Source organism: Planococcus citri, chromosome 2 (genome assembly GCF_950023065.1).
Source record: "Planococcus citri chromosome 2, ihPlaCitr1.1, whole genome shotgun sequence".
Taxonomy (NCBI): domain Eukaryota; kingdom Metazoa; phylum Arthropoda; class Insecta; order Hemiptera; family Pseudococcidae; genus Planococcus; species Planococcus citri.
Window position 1 is genome coordinate 50,203,826 of NC_088678.1, and position 14,881 is coordinate 50,218,706.

General features: G+C 39.8%; 1 protein-coding gene and 1 long non-coding RNA gene across 4 annotated transcripts in view; both read left to right on the forward strand.

The window, feature by feature from the left end:
- The window catches only part of LOC135836289 (solute carrier family 25 member 3-like), a 53,736-nt gene that overhangs the window by 33,693 nt on the left and 5,162 nt on the right, over positions 1-14,881 (forward strand). The window lies entirely within an intron of this gene.
- Positions 280-14,877, forward strand: LOC135836304 (uncharacterized). Of its 3 annotated transcripts, none has more exons than XR_010557016.1 (5): positions 280-398; positions 481-803; positions 888-1,047; positions 1,123-1,195; positions 11,908-14,877. It is a non-coding gene; the product is annotated as an uncharacterized LOC135836304 (long non-coding RNA). The 3 variants fall into 3 exon arrangements; XR_010557017.1 differs by having other exon boundaries at positions 481-555; positions 654-803; positions 888-1,195; XR_010557015.1 differs by having other exon boundaries at positions 888-1,195.

Sequence of the window (14,881 nt, forward strand, 5' to 3'; positions counted from 1 at the left end):
AACAGGTTAAAACTTAGTCGCTCAGATGCTACAAAATTCACAAACACAAAATATTTACATAAAATAAAAAAAACAGAGAAATGTGCATAAAATAAAAAAAAAACGTTGAGGTGCATGTCAACTGGTTCGACACGAGGCCAAAAATTTCGCAACTCGTACAAATGCTCCGCCAGTATGCCAACGGCTTGTTTACCAACACGGGATCGATGAACTCTTCTTCTGGAGCAATTAACAGGTACTTTTTGATTAATTACGCGTTCCATATCGCACCTGTAGATGTTAGCCTAATGGTGATATTCTTCTTTTCCAGCAGCAACTTTCCCAGATTCGATCGGCGTCGAAATAAATTCACTAGAACCGGACGGAGATGACTGTTTTTGACTCAGCTCAACACCAAGGTAAATTTCTAACTTCTCTGCTAAATTTTCCAAAATTCTCGTATGTTGTATGGTGCTAAGCTCTATTTTATCTCTGTTCCAGATATTTCAACGATATTTTCTCAGTCACAGGCACGGACAGTGATTCTTCACCAGCCACAGCAACTATCTCAGCTTGGTGAGTTTTTGTTTTCTTTTTTTCCTTGATCAAGTACCATTTGTGTATCTTGTCGCTACGGAAGTTCACCAGGTGACTCATTTTTTTCTTTTCTTTAGGTGATCCTCGAGCCGATGTTGCGTTTATTCGGCGAATTCGCCACCTTGTCAACAATAACACGTAGGGAGCTGTTTTTCTTCTTTTTCTTGCTTCGAAGGAGTTTGAAACGATGCCGCCATCGTGGAAATTGGATCCACTTGCCTGACTGAGTGAGTTGCCTTTCATCATTTCGAGATGCAGATGAGTTGTTTCTATTTTTCTTCACGTTAATTTTCTCATCATTTCTGTTACAGGCGAATGGCTGTCACATCTAGAAACACTAGGCGAGTCGCTTTTCTTTTTCTTATGTCACAGCTTCCGTCCGGGATGACTGAACTCTCAGCCTTCAGCATCCATATTGAACAGAGATGCCGGAACAATACTGCAGTGTCTGGAAAACTGCCAGGATTGCAGGTACGTTGAATTTACAACTAGTTTTTCATTTTTCTCGTACATATTAATGGAATTTTTCAACATCTCTTTTATCAGCGAACTGACACTATGAGAACTGGAAGTTTTTCCTGGAGCTGGAACTGGAATCCTTTTTCTCATCTCTGCTGAAGTAAGTACCTCGTTTTCTTATCTCTATTTTCGCGTACCACGTGATCTTGTTATATCTTTCCGCAATTGAACGCTTTGCTTTTTTTCCGTGTCGCGTTCGTTTTCTCTCGTGTTGTATTGCATTGATCCCGCGTTATCTTCACGGACAGCTAGTCGCTCGTTGCTATCCCCACACACAGCTGGGAACATTTGTCTATGTGCACTGACAGCTGGCCGTTTGCAAATTTTTCAAGTTCGAAAGTTGCGATTTCTCTCTCGCGCCTCTCTCGACCTCCTATTGAACCTCAATTTTCTAAACTTCTCCATTTTAGAAAAATTTCTCGTTCGAAAATTCCCTAACGCACACTCACGCGAATTTTTGAACTTCTCTTGGAAAAGAAAAAAAATTTTACACATATTTAGAATAACGATCTCTATAACTAGGTCAACTAATCAAAATGAATTAGTCACAAATTATACAATGCTTTATGAAGCTATATTTTAACCAAATTAACAAAAACAAAAACTTACACAGAGGCAAAAACTTAAAAAAAAATAAAACTTCTATTTCTAGGAACAATTACCGCAATATCAAGGGACGTAGTCTATATCGAATCTTCTATTTATCTTGACTTTTCTGGCATTCGGATTTTTTCTAGGATCGAATATTCCCGCGATGATGACTTCAGTATCCTCTCGAGCCTTGTCGTCCTTATTCTCCTTACTGAGTTGTTTCTTGATTCTCTGTCTCGCCTTTACCGCAGTCTTTCTCTTCGAGCATCTTTGAATTTTGGTCTCTGTCCTTTTTTCATCACTTGACGACCATGTCAAGTCCACACACGTTTTTCTGATCATGATTGTGTTTTCTGACTTGAATTTTATCACCTCTCTTACTCTTCGCTCGTACGTTTCGATTGTTTGAGTCTCTTCTTTTGGCACACTGGTATCAGGAAATATTTCAAACCTCTCTGTATCAATTGATTTTGAACTCGAACTGATAAATTTGAGCCATGGAGCTACGGTTGGTGTCTTTTTCATCGTCTCTGACCTCGTTTCTGTCAGGGATCTCACTGGATTGATCTTTAAATTCAGCAAAGCTGGCTCTTCTCTTTTGATCTTTTCCTCCTCGAAATCAGGTATCTCTCCTTCCTCCAGTTCTTCCTTTGGTGACGAGTGGATATCTAGCATCGTTGGTATGGAGGTTAAGTTCTTAAACTCGAGCTTCCCAATGTGAGTACATACGTGGAGAAGGTAGTACGTGGTTTCTCTTTCCTTCTCTTCTAATGGGTGACATGAAGGACACATAACCGACTTGCACCCCACGCCATATTTGCCAAATGCGTGGTTAATTTCCATTTTGGTTATCGATTGGCGTTAAGGTTGTATCTTCGAGCCAAATTCAATAGCCGGAGGCGAGGTGTTACTTGGATCGTGAATTTGTAACTTCTCTGATTAAATCTTATTCTCGTTCTGTACATTTCGGCCATCTAATACCAAAAAATGGCTGTCGGAGGCCAATCTTCCTCTTCGGCTTTAGTATTTTGGCACTTCTCTTTTGGCTCGTACCACGAATCGGTTATGTATGTGTCGTCTGAATCCCAATCTATGGAGTGGAACGTCTCTGACTCGCTGGAGCTTGGATAAAAATCCCTTCGTGCCTCGCACTCGCTGCTAAATTCGCTCTCAGCCTCGTTCCAATAATCAGGTTCAGGGAAATCTTGATCTGACTCAGACTCAGTACTCCACTCGAATCTGGATGCGTTGTTTTGAACTTCTCTATTTGGAGTTAAACTCCAGTTAAGATGCCGGAAATCTGACTGGAAATCAAGCACAGAGAATGAGCGTTCCGCTGGAACCACTGTAGTAAACTCTCTTAATAATCGCGAATGTCTTGCCACCTCGCAAACGTATTCAGCAAACACGAGCCAAAAACGCAAACGAACTTCGACCGGCCACATTCTCTAACGTAATGACGATAAAAAGTTTGAAAGCTCGAACGTTTGTGAGCTTTTATCAGCCCGAAGTGGTGGGAACCGGTTACCACGTCCCTGATACCGTACACACTATCTAATATTACGCCTCTGTGTAGAAACTTGAAAAATTTTGCCTAATACTAGTTATAATAAAAGCACAACTTACGATTACATCAAGCGAGGTTTTTCCCAAATAAAGCTTTCTATTGTTAAATCACTAAAAATAACTTAAACTTATGATAACGGTAATTTTCATCGCCGAGCTTTTGGATAACAGCATACTTATTCATTATCTCTGTTGCACTTTTCAGCCTGTTTTAGCTTGTTCTTATCATATGCTTTGAAAGCTTGCACAAAGTATGCACGTTCATCCCATTCTAACATCTCTAGGTAGATGAAATTCATGGTCTTTTTTCGCTTCTTTTTGTTACGAGGATTATCATGGCCGTCTGGTGCATTCTTATCTCGCAAGTTCGAGCTTTCAGCGTTGGTAGGTACCTGCTTCGTTCTCGAACGCGTTTCATATCTCTCCCGCGCCGCTTCCCTCTTCTCTTTGTACTCCTCTTCGTCCGGAAACGTTTGTTTGAGACAATCTTCGAGCTTTTTCTCTAGGAGGGGGGGGAGCTTTTTCCGTAATCTCTTTTTTATCTGACGGAACTCTGCATCGTGTTTTGTAACATCTCTTTTGGGTCTCTCTGCTTCGCAATTTTGGCGGATTTTTTCCAGGGTTTTTTCAGGCTGCTTTCGCGAACCTCTTGGTAAATATTCCGGATCTCTGGGGTCATCGACCTCCTCCTCATCAGTATTTTCTTCTTCCATTTCAGCATTTTGACTTGTGGTTTTTTTCTTCGAAAAATCTCTGATTTTTTCCACCAAATCTCTGTTGTCGAATTTTGATCTCTGCTTTAGGTCATTTTTGAGCTCTTCTAACTGGTTTTTATTGAGGTATGACGTCATTTGGCGAGTGTTAACAATCTGCTCGTCAGTAGGGTCAGCTACATTTTTGACCATGTAACAATTACTACCTACATGCTGCTCGACTGTATATGGACCATAGCGTTTTTGAAATAGCTTTTTTGAAAGTCCTTTCTCATATGATGATAAGCGATGTGAAGTTAACATGACCAATTCACCATTTTCAAAAATGGTAGGGGGCCCATGTAATTTATTGAAAGCGACCTCATTATTTATTCTCTGCTGCATTCTTTTTTCGCGAATAAAATTCACTAAAGCCTGCTGCTGGGTCATATTTTCAATATTTTCATCAACCACTTCTTGAGTATAAACAGCCTTTCTGGCCAATTTGTCAGCTACGAAATTATTGTGGTCATATTTTCTCGCCCTTACATGTCTTAACTCGAACTCCTTGAATTCTTTGGAGAGTTCAATGACCTGCTGAAACGCTGCTTTGTGATGAACTGGTTTTTTGTTGGTATTTTTCCAGTTATTTTCTACCCATCTCTTTGAATTGTGATTTACTGCAGTGACCAAGTAGTTGGAATCCGAAAATACTTTGAGCTTCTCTATCTGGTTTTTTAGGGCAATTTCCATCGCTTTTATCAACGCAATGATTTCTGCCAAATTATTCGAATTTTTGTATTCTGGGTGCACAACTCTTTCCGAGACATTGAAGTCTCCACTAGGTGTCCAACTGATTCCGATACCCGCTATCGCCTCATCTGTGCCATTTTGGGAACAAGCTCCGTCTACAGCTACCCAGACAAATCCTTTCTTATCAACAATGAGCTTTTTTGGATCCATTTTGAGTTTTAGAGCTTCTTCTGACATTATCGATGGAACATTGTTGGCACGTTGCTCTTCTCGTAATTTACTCAATTCAAATTTGGCATTTATTCCAATATTAGGTACTGGCAAATCTTGAGCCAAGTTATCAGGAATTCCCCAAACTTCATTTGGCTTCACTCCGAATTCGGTAGGTGTATTATTTATTTCATTTTCCACCTGTTTGGCATATTTATGCCAGCCATGGTGAGTGTAATCGAAGTCCTCTGCTGATTGGTTGATTTTTACTCTCAGCCTGTCGCCAATTATTCTCATTGTTCTTTCCACTAAGCTTGATTGTGGATTATACTTGGTGGTATGGCCAACTTTTACACCATAGGATTTGAGTAAATCATTCCAAGTATCACTAACAAATTGAGTACCATTATCAGTGATCACTTTGCGCACCTTGTGCCCCAGTTTCTTTATCTCTTCGAGTATCTCTTTCATCGCTTTTGAGACCTCTTCTTTAGTTGCCACAATCAGGGTTTTGAGCCACACTTTGGCAGTGAATACACACTTTACTACTAGCATGTATTTTGGGTCCTTGGCTTTGTTGGCGATCTGGCCAATTAAATCAGCTGACAAGACATCTGCTATGCCATAAGACTCAATTTGAGCATACTCTAGCTTCTTTTTCTGCCCAAAGTTCTTATTGTGCTTGCAATCGAGGCATTCGCTTGTGGCCAATTTGGCAGATTTTGGCACATTTGGTGAATAATACATGCGTCGAAATATCGAGTCAATTTTGGCAGCTCCCACATGACCATATTCTTCATGTAAGTACATTATGGTATCTTTATACAACTCATCAGGCATGCATGGCACTTTTGATCCATCTTCTCTGATTCGATGCAGTATTTTAACACCTTCTTCTTCTTCCAAAATGACATATTTTTTCTCGAGCTGTTTCTTCGCTTTTCTCTGCTTAGAAGTCATGTCAATCTCGTCTGCTTGAAGTCTCCGAATGACTTTTGACCAATTTTCATCTCTGTTTTGGTACAAGTCCAGCCTCTTAAGACAATCAATCAACTGCTCCTTGACCAAATCTTTGTAAACAGCGCCAAGTGGCACCATATGAGTCCAATTCGTGCTGTATAGGGTCAGTTCAGGTGCCTGTCTATCCCACCATTTTCCAACTCTTTTTGGCAGGTCATAAACAAGATCGTGACAGTTAAAATGCGTTATCCACGCCGCTGCTTTGCGATGTATTTGAGCCAAGGTGTTAAATCGGTGCACAACTGACATTATGTCCTTTCTGACGTGCACAGTATATCCATGAAGCCACATTTCGAGTTTTTTTAATGCATTCGCGAGCGAGTACATCTCTTTCTCTATTATTGTGTACTTCTTTTGGTGCTCTTTAAATGTGTTGCTCACAAACAGCACAACGTGATCTACGCCATCTTTGTCTTTCTGGTATGCCACCGCATTCATGGCATCTTGGGTGAAACTCGTTTCTAAATAGAAATCTGCACCATCAATGGGAGTGGCTAATTTGAATTCTTTACGATACTCAGTTTCCAACATCTCTAATGCATTTTGCTGCTCTTCACCCCACTTGAAATTTTCTTTTCGGGTCACTTCATAAAGTGGCACTGCTAGCTGCTGATAATCTGCGATGAAGCGCTTGTAGAATCCAACAATTCCCAAAAATGCCATAACTTCTTTTTCATTTTTGAGTTTGAATTCGCCTTTCTTGTTGGTGTGCTTCTTTTTGAATTCATCAAGCTTCTGGAGCTTTTTATTTTGCTTCAAAATTGCCCCAGGCTGGAGTTGAAAACCAAGATGGTTGATGCTCTTTTTGAAAAACTTTGATTTTCTTGGATTGAGCCTAAGTCCATTATCTCTGATTATTTTCAGTGTATCAACCAGTAATTCCATCATCTCTTCGAAAGTCATCGCCTTGAGTAGCACATCGTCTACATACTTCGTTCTGCCTTTTTTTGTTTTCATAATGGTATTTATCATTTTTACAAATAATGCAGATGACACTTTTAATCCATATGGCACCCTTATAAACTGGTGGACTTCTCCATCTACGATGAAAGCACAGTATTTCCTATATGCTTCATGTAGTACCATCTGCCAAAATCCTGCCACAAAATCTAGGCAACAATACATTTTGGCACGTCCATCTGTTGTTATAATTCTATCAAGCAATGGAGCTTCATTATAGTCATTTTCGAGTATAGGGTTCAATTCCATAGGATTCAAGCATAATCTCACCTCGCCATTTTTCTTGATGTTTGCTACTAGAGCATTAATGTAAGGTGAGGTCGAAGGTTCAACGATCTTTTTTGCTATCATCACTCTGAGAGCTTCTCTCACCAGTGGCATCTGTTTATTAGATGGAGTATACTTCGGACCATGGAATCTTTTGATATTCTTGGGATCCTTGAATCTCAATTTCATCGGCGGTCCTGTCCATTTTCCAGGATACTTGCTGAACACACAGGCAAATTCTTTGAGTATGTCAAATGCTTTTTTAGCCTGTTTCTTCGTAATGGTTTCTTCATTTACGGCTTGCTCCAAATCTGATTTCAGTGTTTCCAAAAATATCTCTGGACCATCGTCCACATCTTCAGGCTCGTCTACCTGGTACTTATCAGCAGTGTTGGCTTTTTTCGAGATGCGATCAATTTGCTCAACATTCTTTTTCTTTACTCTGATTCGCCTGAGTGTGATTTTTTCTCTGTACTCCTGCTCTGACATAAATTTCAACGTCTCTGTTTTCTCCTCTCCTGGAGGGCAGCAGGTAGCTTGTTGGTTTTCCACATCAGGTTTTATCCCGAGCACTTTCATGGTTTTTGTGCCAATGATGAATATCTGATTACATCCCTTCAATATGTAAAATGGGATTTTGAGCTCACAATCTCCAAATTTGAGCTTTGGCACAATCACATATCTGTATGTCTCTACCTTTGAATCATCAGCCAAACAGCACACAATAGGTTTTTTCAGCATGATATACTGAACACTATCATAGTGATCTCTGAGCAGGATGTTCGCAGTTTCTTCTGATATGACATTAGGGGTTGCCCCGGTATCGAGCTGCGCTGGATAGGTGGTGCCATCCATCGTAAGTGGCACTACACACGTGTCAAATTTGTCTTTTTCTCTGAGGATTTGCTCTCTAACTCGAGCCTCAATTTCCTCTCTGCGCAGCGGTGGTTTAGGTGTACGAGGTTGCTGGATTGAGTTCATTGAAGTTCCTGCTGTCGGTTGTGCACTCTGAGTTGTGTTTTGAGGCACATGTGTTGAGTTTTGGGACATAGGTGTTGCCCCATTCACATGATTGACTGTTATTTTTAACTTCTCTGATGCCCCAGCGGATTTAACAGGTGTTTGCAACGTCTCTGATAAGTTTCGTTCCTCCTCCTGAGGGGAGGGGATTCCTATCTTGTTGAGTAGCTTATGGAGCACTTGAGGTTTCATGAACTTTTTTAACTTCTCTATTTTCTTTACAGCATCAGCGACTTCCTTTTCGATGTTTTTAGGAATGTCTGAGTTTTTGTTTTCGATCAGAGTTTTCTTCTTTATTACTTCATATTGCAAGCCATCTTCCTCAGTTATAACTTCTCTACTCTCTTCAGTCTGGGTGCCATGTTGCTCAGTGCCATTCTCAGGAGGTTTCTTCTGATGCCAATCATAATTGTACATTTTATCCATCTCTTGGAATAACTCTGTTTTGCGTGCAAATCTTGGATAATATCTACCATTTTTTCTGCTTAAATGGAATTTATGCATCACTGGCATCATGTTGTAATCTTTATCAACTCGAAATTGACGTTTAGACTGATCTTGTGAGTCTCTTTTCAAGTCCAAAAATAAGGCAGCAGGAGACCACCAAAATGACACAACATCATCTTCCAGTGACTCTAGCGCTCTTCTGTATGCAAAGTACTTGTCCATTGATACTGGATTACTTGCAGAAGTTTTTGGCTTTACCAGTGGAAACAGCAAAATAATTTTCTCGAATCCTTTCTGCTTCAAATTCTCCATAATCTGCACTGCATATTTTTTCACAACACTCGAAGCCATGTCTGAGTAGTTCAGTTCATATTGAGCCAGTGATATAATGGCTTTTTTCTTCGTAAAGGTGGCTGCTCTGATGGCTGTTTTCAGATCGCTGATGTTGATCTGTTCTTTGAGATAAGGCTGAGTGATTTCAGGCCTTCGTCGTGGTATTATATTTGCTAAAAATACTGCGAGTGAATCTCCAATGAGTTCAAACTCTTCTTGTGGTAGCTCATGGAATTGCTCCACTTGTGCTAATTTGCACGCGTCAGCTACTCGTTTCCCGATGGCAATCCTGCTGAATCAATTGATCCCTCAGGTGAGGTAGGGGGGGACTGTTGCTCCTCTGAGCTTTCATTCTCTGATGGTGTTTCTTCCTTGTTTATTTGATTAACACCATGTGTCTTTTCCTTCGGTTTTTTATACTTAGACTCATCTTTTCTGTCTTTTTGGTAAGTTTTGGCAGTCTCTGATTTGGTCTGACTTTTGTTTTTATCGTAGGTATGCTTTTTATACTTGTCAGTTGTGCGCTCGCCTTTGTTTTCATTGATATTATTCCGCACTGTTTGTGAATTGGAACGCCTATCAGTGCCGCCAAAACTGGATCGGCGATTCTCTGACCTTTGTTGCACATTTCGAGTCTGAGTAGCAGGCCTTTCTGGTTCAGGTGGTCTCTGAGCAAACTCTTCAACACGAGTCATTCCATTCAGTCTTTTCTCGAAAATGTTGATATCTTGCAATTCAATCTCAGTAAAACGTGGTCTGAGACTGGGTGTCATTTTGTAGTATATCATCATAATGATATCCTCGAATGGTGAATTCGTTGTTTTGAGCACTTTCAGCCATATCATCAATTCTGAGCATTGTGTGGTCGAAGATGTTTTGCACACTGGCATATTTCTGAAGTGATTTCTAGCCTCATTTTGTCTCTGAGGACCCCAAGCACAATCGATGAAATCTTTTCTCAATTGGTAATAATCAGTATTATTTTCTTGCAAATCTTTCCAAGGTGCCATATGAATCAGCTTATCATCAATCAGGACCATTAGGGCATCGCAATACTGGCTTTGGGATACTTGGTATGGCTGCATACGTCTTTCAAATCGGTGCAAGAAGTTGTAAACTTGGTACTTATCATCTTCCGAATATCTTACCCCAAATTCACGCAATCTGTCTGGTCTTATGTTGAAATTTGAATTCCCAAATCTGATTCTATAATTCAGTTTACGTTATGGGGGGTTGTTTTGCTGCTCACGTTCAGCCTGAATCCATCTAGGATCAATCTGCACTTCTTGATCGTCTTCGTTTCCGTGTCGATCATTCGCTCGATCATCGCGTCGATCATCTCGTCGATCATCTCTGTTGTCGCGATTATAGTTACTGCTATTACTGCTGCCGTCGAAGCTGTTACGATTGTTGTTGTTATAATCACTGCTTCGATCGCTATTTCGATCATCTCTGTTATCTCGATCATTTCTGCTGTCTCGTCGATCACGGCTGCCTCGATCGTTGTTTCTATTATCTCTGTTATCTCGATCGTTGTTTCGGTAATCTCTGCTATCTCGATCATTTCGATGGTCTCGATCGTTGTTTCTATCATCTCTGTTTGATCGTGATTCTCTTGACGATGATCTATCGCGATTAGGTCTGTTATCATGCGTTCGATAGCTATTGTTACTGCTACCATTGTTGCCACATCTCTCGTTACTGCGGCTGTCGTTATCGGTGTTGCCCCTGTAGGGGGCGGGGGACCTTGATCGATCTCTAGATCCTCTCCTTCCTCGGAAAAGATCTGCGCCTTTGCCTGGATTTACACTGCTGCGACTGGCAGTGTTATCGGCATTGCTACTGTTTACGTTGTGCACAACTGTCGGCACAACAGGGGGCTGGTAGAGTGGTTCTTCTGGATCATGAAGCTCTGCTATGAAACCGTCAACGTGATCTTTCCATGATAAATACTCGGCTCTTTCGATCTGCATATTTTCTTGATCTTCTAAGTACTGCATTTGAATCTGATGCATTAAATTACTCATGTACATATTTCTCTCTTTCATTTTGTTTATAATGAGCACGTGAGAGGTGAGTACTCGATCAGTAGTTTCCCTGTAGGCTCTGAAGGTTGTTCTCATCTCTGATCTTAGGTCATTGATCCTCTTCTCGTGATCTTTTTTGAGATCTGATTTCATTCTGGCCATTTGAGCACGTAGCTCTAGATATAAGTGACCTACATCCTCTCTGGTTCTTGAAATCGCCTTTTCAGAGTCAACTACTCGACTACTAATGGTGTCTTCATTTTTATCGTGATTATCAGATGCAGCATAGGCCCATTTTCGAAAAATTAACTCGTCCTGAGATAATGGTGCTGGATATTGCTCATCAGGCTTTTTCTCAATTTTCAAATCAATTTTCTTCTCAAAATTCACAGGATCAAAACTGCAAATTTGGGCCATTTTGGATTCAGCAATATTTTTTAAACATCTCTCTGATCGGTTTATTTCATCTTCGAGTTCATACTCCAGTTCAATTTGGTTTATCGATGCATCAGGATTTTCGAATCCTGACATCAGTGCACTGCTTCCAGCTATAGCTTCGTCGGCACCATTCGCATCTATTTCGTCTAAGTCAATTTTTAAAAAATCCAAATCACCATCTTCGAGTGCTTCCTGATATTCCTGGGAATCGATCCGAATTTCAGCACTCCGCCATTCCCTTCTCTGATCCAAAATGTTCTCGTGCAAGCTGCGCAATAATTTTCGATCTCTAATTTTAGGTGGCTTCGATTTAGGTGTTTTTTGAATTCCTAATTGTTCTCGGCGTCGAAAATCAGCATCTTTCGCAGCATTTCTGGTCGAACGTCTCAGCTGCTTTTTACCGTTTTTCTGATTTTCATTTAAACATCTCTGATTTTCATTTACACATCTCTGATTTACGCCGTCACTGTCATATTCTCTGATTTCAGGTCGCAATTGTGTCACACGTGTATCCAAGTTGATCGATGGAAAACTGGATCGTCGCGAGTTGTCAATTCCAGGATTTGGAGAATTATTTTCAGCCGTCATCTCATATAGTCGTCGCATCCGTTCAGGTAATAATTCAAGAAATTCATCCGATAAATATTCCAAATTATTCGTAGCCATTATCGAACTTTGTAACTTCTCTGTTTCAGGTACGTGGTACAAGCTTTTACAACGTTCGGCGCTTGACCTTGAGCTTTCGTGTCAAGCTTGTTCAACTGTGCTCGGTTTTTCCAAACCAAAGCTTGTCGAACTTGGTATGAAAGCTCTATTTATTACGCGATTTTCGACACTTTTTCGCGATTTTTTCGAGAATAAAAACTCACATACCTGTTCTGATGAACGTTGCGGTCGCCAAGTTGACCGTTGGTTGATTGTTGCAGTCGCCTGGTTGACTGGTTGGTCGCCTCGTTGACAAAATTGGACCGAAATTTTTCCGAATAAACGATAAAAAAAATTCGCGATTTCTTCGAATCGTCTCTGTGAGGTGAAACCTCAAATGGAAAACTAGTTTCCAATGCAATAAATTGCAATTTGCGTCTTACGAGCGCAATTGTAGGCTAGGCCTGAGAACACGCGGTGTGCCTCGTTTTCGACTAAAACGTCTCTGCTTGCGCCTAAATATTGCAATAAATGCAATTTTGAAAAGCCCTGGGTTAGAGAACCACGCTTGGGCGCCAAATATGTGGTGGTTTGGGAGGTCTTTACTTTGAGGGAGACCTCCGCAAGACCAGCGTGCATATAGTAAGCCCAGGGAACCTAAACTTGCCCGATATCCTTGCGAAAGATATCAAATTGCAGTGATGTTGAGACACCTCATAAATGATCATAAGACCGCTAAATGTTCGTAATGTTTTATTCACTTCTCTGGTATAACACACGCGAAGAATTATAATAAAACACACTACACATTATTGAATAAAATACACTTGTAGTATCGACTACAAGCGGAAGCTCTGAACTTGCTACCTTACGCTAGCACCAGTGAAAATATACCTAACGAGCTTTCAAAGCTCGAAGCTCGGAGTGGCGCATCTCGAACTACTTCGATAGAGTGCACTACTCGTAAGCAGTGCTGCCACTCCGACAGGAACACAACTTCCCTCTAGGTGGAAGCTGCGGGCGCATCCCCTACCGGTACACCTTATTATCAATCTTCTTTCGCCCCAAAATTGGGGGCGAGATGCCTATCACCACCAAAATTGGGCTTTCCAGAAGTTGTTTGGTTTTCTATTGTTTTTGGATGCCCTCATGCAAAATTGCAGAATTATGTTACCGGCAGTATCGCTTTTTTTTTGGTGGTGCCGTGACACAAAAAACACATTTTTGAGTTTTTGAAGATGACCCCACCTGGAGAAAAAATTTGAAAAAAAAATACCAATTACCAATACTTAGTACTCATGCAGATATATTTTTGAAAGAAAAATGTTGTGTATCGGAATATGGTTTGGAAATACGGCGGTTTCAAATTTTCTTTTGTCAACATCTCCCCCTCCCCGGGGGGAGGGGGGGGCAAAAAATTTTTAAAAAATTCACGTTGCTAGACTCATGTCACCTCCATATATTTTGGGTGAATTCATGTAATATGATTTTTCCCCCCAAAAAAATCGTTTTTTTCGCAATTGTGAGCAAGGGAGTGTGAGGAGGGGAAAATTTTTTTGGCTCCAACACTTTTTTTTAAAGGCACCTAACAATGTTTCATGAAAATTTGAAACATCCGAGGACAGGGGCATTTCCCCTATTTTACCCGAGAATACGCTTTATCTATGAAATTGAAAAATTTCTGAATTTTTTCTCATTCATTTTTGATTTTTTTTAATCCATGTGTTCTTTCATACGTGAGAATATAATATCTTAATTTATTAAATACCTATTAATTGGCATTTAATTTTTGTTCAAATTCAAAGAATGAAATAAATTGACAGCTTGAACTTCATGCGAATGGACAGGTTTTTTTCAATAAGTACCTGTTCGCTGTACCTCCCCCCCCCCCCTTCAAAAGTACTCACATTGGCCTGAATAATTTCGAAATGATATTATTCTTGCTGTATGGGTTGGATAACTGATAAAGGAAAGGGGAAGAGATTATTATGAAAAATAAAAATAAAAAAATATTCATTGAGGTAATTTAAAATTCTCTTCGAATAAAAAAACATTAGAGTAGATTGTCATGAAACTTCAAATTATTGGAGAATGTTTTCGCTATTAGAACATAAAGACTTAAAAAAAATGGAAAAATATTCAAAAAGTATGGGAATTTTCAAAAAATTGAAGAATGATTTCATTACAAACACTTCAAAAAATCTCATATTTACGGCGAACCAAGTAGGCAACTTTATCGACATATTTTTTCTCACGATTTACTACAATATTGAATTATTTAAAGGACCGGAAATTCAATTCTGATTTCTGAGGTCCTGAGTTAACATTTACTTACTTACAAAGAAAAAAATCAGAAATAACTAAAATTCAAACAAAATATCAAGTATAATATGATAAGTAGCTTATTAACGAAGTTGAGACTTCAGATAATTGGTGTTTTTTTCTGATCGGGGGGGGGGGGGGGGAATTGGGGAAACATTTATGTTGAAAAACATTTTGTTTAAAAATTAAACCAGATGTCTTTTTTAATCCGTAAAAATATTTTTAGGGGCCAAGATAGTGATACTATCGATAACGCTGCTATGTAGTTTAGTTTTTAACAATTTTAGGCGTTGAAAAACACCTCAAGCTGTAGAGAAGGTTTATGATTCATTGGCCATTTTTCACCAAGGGGGAATACCTAAATCAATTCTTATTTAAGCTCTCGTTCTAACTGGCAGTAGCATATCAAGCTTCATGAAATTATATACGCGTGTAGATTTTATACGTAGTACCTACTAAGTTTACAGTATAATTCAATAGTATGTAATCGTTTTC